This window comes from Mus pahari, chromosome 3 (assembly GCF_900095145.1).
Source record: "Mus pahari chromosome 3, PAHARI_EIJ_v1.1, whole genome shotgun sequence".
Taxonomy (NCBI): Eukaryota; Metazoa; Chordata; class Mammalia; order Rodentia; family Muridae; genus Mus; species Mus pahari.
Window position 1 is genome coordinate 118,856,708 of NC_034592.1, and position 7,856 is coordinate 118,864,563.

At 42.8% G+C, this 7,856-nt stretch overlaps 1 protein-coding gene across 14 annotated transcripts in view; it reads left to right on the forward strand.

The window, feature by feature from the left end:
• The window catches only part of Plcb4 (phospholipase C beta 4), a 368,815-nt gene that overhangs the window by 239,382 nt on the left and 121,577 nt on the right, over positions 1-7,856 (forward strand). Inside the window, exon 1 of one of the 14 annotated variants that reach the window (XM_029535882.1) lies at positions 2,450-2,473. The exons of the other annotated variants lie outside the window; for them this stretch is intronic. The gene's annotated coding sequence lies outside the window, so the exon portion shown is untranslated. Of the gene's footprint in view, positions 1-2,449; positions 2,474-7,856 lie in introns of those variants that run through there. 14 annotated transcript variants of the gene reach the window in all.

A 7,856-nucleotide genomic window follows, 5' to 3' on the forward strand; every position in this document is an offset into this window, starting at 1 on the left:
ATCATTTTCTAAGTCCTTTATGTGATGTGTAAGTTGTCCACATAGCCTACCATTTTACCTTTCACTGAGCATGGCAAGCACATTCTGACTTGTAGGCATTTACTCTGCCTAGATTCTCATTCATACTTATTCCTTCATATTTTCTCTCTGTGTGTGTCTTGTGCTTTCTCTGTCTCTCTCTCTCTCTGTGGTTCTGTCTCTGTGTCTCTCTGTATCACTTTGTTTCTTCTATGTCTTTCTGTGTGTGTGTCTGTGTGTCTCTCTGTCTCTGTCTCTCTCTATCTTTCTCTCTCCAGTCTTGTATTTTCTCTCCTCTCCTTAGGAGTGTTCTTGCTGGACCCTTGCCCAGAATGTTCTGCTACCATCTCTCGACTCCCCCGACACCCTCTCCCAACTTCCTCTGTCACAAACGGACATTCAGTTAGGTTTTCCCTCTAGCACAGTTCATATGGTGTCTCGGTCTTGGTGGTCTAAAGGACTCAGCACCCCTTCTCCTGTCAGGAGGGCACATACTGAGACACCAGGAACATGCTGCTGTGTTCCGAGGTTCACTGCTCACCATGAGATCGCTCTGGCTGCACATGAAGATGAGGTCTGGGGCCAGCATTGGTCCCAGGCTCCAGCAGAGACTGGGTAATTTGAGACCCAATGGGAGCTACTTCAGAAAAGAAAGAGCGAGAATTCCCATGGAACTGCTACAAAAAGCAGTTTCAGAGGCCATGGCAGTGGCCATGCCATTCAGAAGAAATGGGTACATGCAGGGAAAGGCACAAGAAAGTCCAGTCTCTTCATAAGCCTTTTAGTATTCTTTTGTACCCACAGAGCAAGAGTTGAAAATGATCCTTGTTATAGTCACCTTTTCAGACACAAACATTTCTTGTCACTATTTTTAATTACTTGGTATAATGTATTATTCTGGAACAAATCATTTTAATTAGAGGTGCTTACCATAAGAAAGGGCTCATCAGTTTTCTCTCGTATTTGAAATAAATCTAGGAAATAAATCTGTTGTTTGTAGAATTTGAAGGGGTGGGAGAGGTGGGAACAGGTCATGTTTCTCTGATATGGATACAGATATTTATTATAACTCCTCCTTCCTTGCCGCCAGAGCTTAGCCTAGGCAGCCCCCTTTAGGTTTTCTTCTCTTGGTTACTCAGGTAACTTTCTGACTACCAAGTTCCCTGCTGGTAGTTACCTTGGGTAACTTCTTACTTTGCCTGAAGACATGTTTAGTTGGTGTTCTGTCTTCTGTGTGTGGAGATGTAATTGCTGAGTACTTCAGCAGTCATTTCCCCATGCTGCTTCTGTGAGAATCAGGATCTACCCACAGGGGCCTTCTACTATAGCACTGACCCCTCAGGGAAACTGAGCACCCATTCACCTAGAAGTAAAGTACTTATATCAGAGACGCTGTAGGGAAAGGACAGAGGGAAACAGAAAGGGAGATGTTGGTTTCTCCAATTGACTAGCCTTATAAATTATCCGCAGAGACGAAGCATCTTTCTTTATTCTGGGGTAAAGGAGAAGACAGAAAACTACTGCAATTGATGAACCCAAGATAAACCTTTGAGAACAGTGTGTCCTTTGCAAGAAACTGAACTGAGAGTTCCCGTCCCTGTCAGGTTCTGGTCACATTGAGGTCACCCCTGTCCCACAAAGGTGAGGACTCTGCCGAGACTTGTGCCTTAGTCTCTTTAGACTGCTATAAACAAAAATGCCACACACTGTATATTTTTCACATTCCCTGAAGCTGAAAAGTCCAAGATAAAAGCACAGGCAGATGGGTAACTCCCACCAATCTTGTCACAGTACACAGATGGTACTTTCGTCAGGCCGAGTCTTCATGTGGGAGGCCTCTTGGAGGCCTATTTTATGCGTCCTGACCCGCTCGTCTACCCAGAGTTTACATTTCCAGTGACCATCGCTTTAAGACAGGAATACAATATCTGAATGTGTCAGGGGGAACATATCCAGACCACGGCACCTTGTTAAACAGCATCAGACCAGTTTCCTATCTCTAAAAAATACAACTTGAAAAATCAGGAAGGGTGGTTTGCCATCCTCGATGGGTTTCAGTAGCCTTCACTGACGCCTAAGAGGAGGCCATGTTCATTTCTGAGGTAGGGGTAAAGATGAAAGAAGCAGATTACATCTTCCACTTGACACTAGATTAGAGCACCATCCATATCTCAGTCCCAGCTGAAACGAGCACTTCAAAGGCTCGCAGTTGTTTCTTAAGAGATTGTCATTTCTGTTTCTATGAGATATGGGAGGCCGGATAAACAAGAAGTCTCTCATCTTTAATACCTGCTCAGTAACTCACAGGCTTGCCCTCCCGCCCTGATTGTGATCTCCCTGTCAGGCACAGGGCACAGGCTCCTCACAAGGACTAATCTCTCCAGCTGACCGTCCCTAACCATCAGTGAAAGGGAAGCAAACTCCAACTGCATTGAGCAATTTTTCATGGATAGAGGTAAGGAGCGATTTATTTCGAGCAGAGAAGCTACTAACAAGACTGAAGAACAACTCTGTCCTAAGCCCTGATTACATATGAGAGCATGGGTCACTCAAAGCCAACTACATCACTGGGAGGTCTCCTGGAAATGTAGGAGCAGCTGCAGTCTCCAAAAGTGCCACCCTAGTCAGCCCCTTACCTCTTCTGTAACCACAAGGAGCACTAAAACCTTCTGAGGCCCATGTGCAAGATGTCCCAGCTCCCTCCCCTCGAGCCTGCCTACTGCCTCCACGAGAAACTACCAATAGGCAGATCTCACTAGGATCTTATGTGGGCGATCACAGTGCTGACAGTTCAGAGCCATGGCCACGTCTAACCTAGAGGGAACAAATACACATTGTATTTGATGACTTAGTCTCTGTGCCAGCCACTGTATGGCATGAATGTTGGCAGAGACTGGCTTGGGAAGAGAGACGGACGACTAGGGTGGAAAAGCAAAAACTCAAAGCTGATCATGACATGAAAAATTAATTTTCAATGAGGCTAATTCAACAATAATTTATAAATTTGGGGTTTCCATTATGCATAGATTTGTATTCTAGGTCAGAGGAAATATGTACATACTAAGAATGTTGTTCTTTATAACTCAAAAGGTTAAAACACAGATATAACTCTGCCTCTCTTTCTGGTATCAGTTTCCTCTTTGACAGCTAGCCAGACTTCAATTACGATCAGTGTTCTCATCTGTAAAATAGGGTTGATTGTGTGTGTATATATATATATATATATATATATATATATATATATATATATTTAATTTGGCAATGCATAGTCTCTATTAGGAATGCTAAGAATTGTTAATGTCTTACAGTAACAGTTGATAAGTATTTACTTTGTTCACTTTGCATTGTGATTTTGTTTTATTTTAGTAAGATGGAGTCTCATTAGATAGCCCAGACATTCCTCCAAGTCTCAATCCCCTGCCTTAGCCTTTCAACCTCTGTTACGACGGGTATGTGTCAGCATGCCTGGCTTTGGTTCAGTTTATGTGTCCAATTCTCTAGTACCTAGAGGTACACTGTAGTTGATATTATTCTCTATTTTTAGTAATGAAGAAATGCGTTTCTAATCACCATGTTTGGGTTATACTGATCATAAAACTGTTTCTAGTGATCATAAGGTATTTTGTGCTTTTATATTTCTGTTGCTATCTAAAGGAAGCTATAATGTAAAAATACATACCTAACATACTGCTAGGTGAAATAGAGAGGCATGACTTTGAATTATTGGGGAGATATCAACATAGGAAAATATGCTATATTAAGGACATCTGGTGTGAGCAACAAATGTCCTCAGAAGGTGGAAGAGATGAGTTGCAGGTGTACCTCAGATGTCCTGTTGCCAGAACACAGGGAAAAGGCATGGTCATAGGTCACCGTGTCCATTGCATTGAAGGAAAGCAGTAGGTCACTGGGGCCTTCTTTCTGGTGCTAGTGTCTGAATGGATGTTCCTTCCTTAAAAGCCAGTCCTACAAAGATATCAAAAAATACACATTAGAGAAAAGACAGCACCTTCAATAAATGGTGCTGGGACAATCTGTAGAAGAATAAAACTAGGTTCTTATCTCTCACCATGCACAAAACTCAACTCCAAGTGGATCAAGAATCTCAACGTGAGACCTCACACCTAGAAAGTGCCAGAGGACAATGTAAGCAGTCTACTTCTATAGGGAGACACATGTAAGGACGTTTGGAACAGGACTCCAGTGGCACATCAGTCCACAAATGAGATAACATGAAACTAAAAGGCTCTCTACAACAAAGGGAACTGTCAGTTGAATAGGAGGCAGTCCACAGAAAGGGAGATTTGCCATCCATACATCTGACAAGAGGATTTATGTCATAGGGTTTCTATTATTGTGAAGAGACTCCATGACCACAGCAACTCTTACAAAGGAAAACATTTAAATTGGGACTGCCTTACAGTTTCAGAGAGTTAGTCCATTTTTGTCATTGTGGGGAACATGGGACTCAGGCAGATGTGGTGAAAGCGGAGTTGAGAGCTCTGCATCTGGATCTGCAGGCAGCAGGTCTTCCTGTGACTCTGAGCCACTGAACCCAAGGTTGAGTTTCTGAGAGCAAAAAGCCCAGCCCCTTGTGACACATTGACATACTTTTTTTTATGACAAAGCCACACCTTCTCCTACAAGGCCACCCTTACTCCATCAAGACCACACCTACTCCAATAAGACCACACCTATTCCAACAAGGCCATACCTTCTAATAGTGTCACCCCTATGAACCTATGGGGACCATTTTTATTCAAACCACCACAATTAGTATCTACACTATACAAAGAACTAATAAAAATATAAACATCAAGAAAATGGAGAAAAAGTAGGCTATGAAACTGAACAGGGGTTTCTCAAAATAAAAAAAGAAAGAAAGAAAGAAAAGAAAAGAAAAGAAAAGAAAAGAAAAGAAAAGAAAAGAACAGAGGAAAAGAAAAGCAGATGTTTAGCAAATACAGTTAAACACATTCAGTGGCCTTAGCCATCAGGGAAATGTAGATTCAGACTATATTAAGATTTTATGTCACCCCAGTTAGATTGGCCCTCATCACAAAATCAAATGGTAACAAATGCTGGTGAGGATGTGGGAAGGAGACCCTGCACACTCTTGGTGGAAAAAATAAACCAGAGCCACCACTCTAGACAGTCAATCTGAAGGGTTGTCAAAACAGTAGCACTCCCATATGATCCAGCTGTACCACTTCTACGCATATAGCCAATGGAATCTATATCCCCCTACAGAGGTAATTACATACCCATGTTCATTACAGTATCCAGGAAAGGGAGGTGCCTTAGATATCTACCATCCAATGAATTGATAAAGAAAATGTAGTACATATACACAATGCATTTCTATTCCTGGTTGAGTGAATAAAAGCAGCACAGAATTAGTATCAGAGATATTAGCTCAAATCTCAGGTTTGTAACTCATTGGCTCATTGAAGAAATGACTCTACTGTGAACATTGTCCTCCCTGGGTAAAGATGTACTGCCTGTGGCGGTAGCCACTAACCTCATGTGGGGCTTGTCATTAAAATTATACTAAACATTGTGCTCCTCTACTGCCCACCACATTTCAAGAGCTTCACAGTTCTGGGTGGCTCACAGTGATCATATGTCACATTTGCGTCATTGTGGCAAGTCTACTAAAACCCAGCAGAGTTCTTGTTCATTTTAACTGAAGTAGTAGTGTGATGCAAAACCATAAATTCATTTGCATCTGTTCTCGCCTGTTCATGGCTATTTGTTGATTCGGCATTCACCTGGTGCCAACTCCTTACTTCCTTTCATTCTTTGAATGTCCCTTGAGGTTAGTGTCAATTTACTTTCAGATAGAGAGGAAAACTGGAGTTTGAGAAGATTAATCAATATGGCTACCAAGATGCTTCAGCAGGTGTCTGTAGAGAGGAGCTTGGAGTCTTCAAGCCACTGTAGAGTGCCTCCTCATTTGAATGTCTTTGTGTCAGTTACTTTTCTATTGCTCTGCCAGAGCACCACGACAAAGGCAGCTTGGTTTATTTGGGCCTGTGCTTCCAGTGGGATGTGAGTCTTTCCTGACAGAAGCTGCAGGCATAGTGGCTGGATTAGCAGGCTGAGAGCTCACATCTGGAACTGGAAACGAAGAGAGAGAGAGACTTGAGACTAGTTCATGGCTTTGAACCCTCAGGGACATCCTTCCTTCAGCAAGGCCACTTCCTAAACCTCTCCCAACACTGCTACCAGCTAGAGACCAAATAGTCACACATCTAACCCTACGGGGGACATTCTCATTAAAATCCCCACAGCCCTCATTCTCAAAGAGTGTGGAAGTGTGATGTAATGCAAAAGCCCCCACACCATTCTCTTCTCCATTTCTGAATCTTTCCAGTCACAAACAGAAAAGAGGAGTCCTACACTATTCCTGTATCAATAAGGTGGAATTAAATCACATATGAGCCAATCCAGAAAAGCTGGCCATAACTGGAGATAAGGCTTTACTTGTCCCTAGTTTGTGTTGCAAAGCCCATAGTATAAGCATAGACATCAGCAGTTACCTTGGATAGCTGATGTAAAGGAGAGTAGGAAAGAAAGACACACTATAGTCTACTTTGAAATCCAAGTTATAGGGCTAGGGAGATGTCTCAGTGGGTAAAGGGTTTGCTGCCCGAGGGTTTTGATTCTCCAGCATCCACTCTTGAAAAGCAGAAATGGGACATCTCCCAGGTAAACTGGCTATCTAGACTAGAGAGAATAGCAGGCTCTGGGTTCAGCAGAAAACCCTGCCTCAATATTTAAGCAGTTAATGTAAACTCCAAGCATCAACTGTTGAATCTCACATGCTTGCAAACATACATACATGTGTAACCAAAAACATGAGGCACGCGCGTGCACGCGCACACACACACACACACACACACACACACACACACACACACACACACAATCTGTTATCTAGGTACCCATCCACCCACTCTCCTTTTTATTCAGCTGGCTGAGTTTTCTGTAATTCCTTTCAAGAAGTAAGGAGATTAAATTTTATTTGACAGAGTACCTTTTGAAATAGGAAGAATGGAGAAATATTACTGAGCTAAATCAATTTAAATATTTTCTCAGGCTACACTATTGAATTCTGTGAAGATAGCATACACTAAAAAATTGCATCCAGCTTAATCAGGCACTCAAGGTTTGATGAGATGGTAGGTGTATCCAGAAGCCTTGAGTGGCACGCTGCCTTCTGAGCAGGGATCCTAGGGACAGAAATAGACTCTGCCAGCAGCGCAGCCAGCCAGAGTGATGCTTCTGCCCCTCTCAAGAAGAGTGGCCTCTGGCTGCCACTTGTTCATAATTTCCACAAGAATTCCTGATCCTTTTCAGCCTGCACTTTCTGTAGCCTAAAGTAAGAGTTGGGCCTGACAGCCACCCAGGCCCTTGAGCCTCAAGGGTTAGTGTCTCACCAGAGAACTGAAAACACAGCTCCCAGGAAGAAGTTCTGTTATGGTTTGTTTTCTTACTAACAGATTCAACTATTGTTAACTGGAAAAACAGATTTTCAAAGGAGACAGTCTCCTTTTACAGTCTCCTCCACAGTTGCCTGGGTGGTAGACAGTGTACCTGACTATGGGTCGTGGATATCATTACACCGGTTTGGCCATGCTGCCACAACCGGGCTTCTAGTCTAAAAGTGCCCATGTGAAATTGAAAACTAATGTTGGAGAAAAAGAATAGATTGTGTGTATTTACTTCCAGTAGAGGCTCAGTGTTTAGTCTGTGCCCCGGCCCGTGGGACACTTTATTCCATGGTCCTTGAAGGGGATCACAAACCTAGAGAGAAATGGGAATAAAGAAAGAGA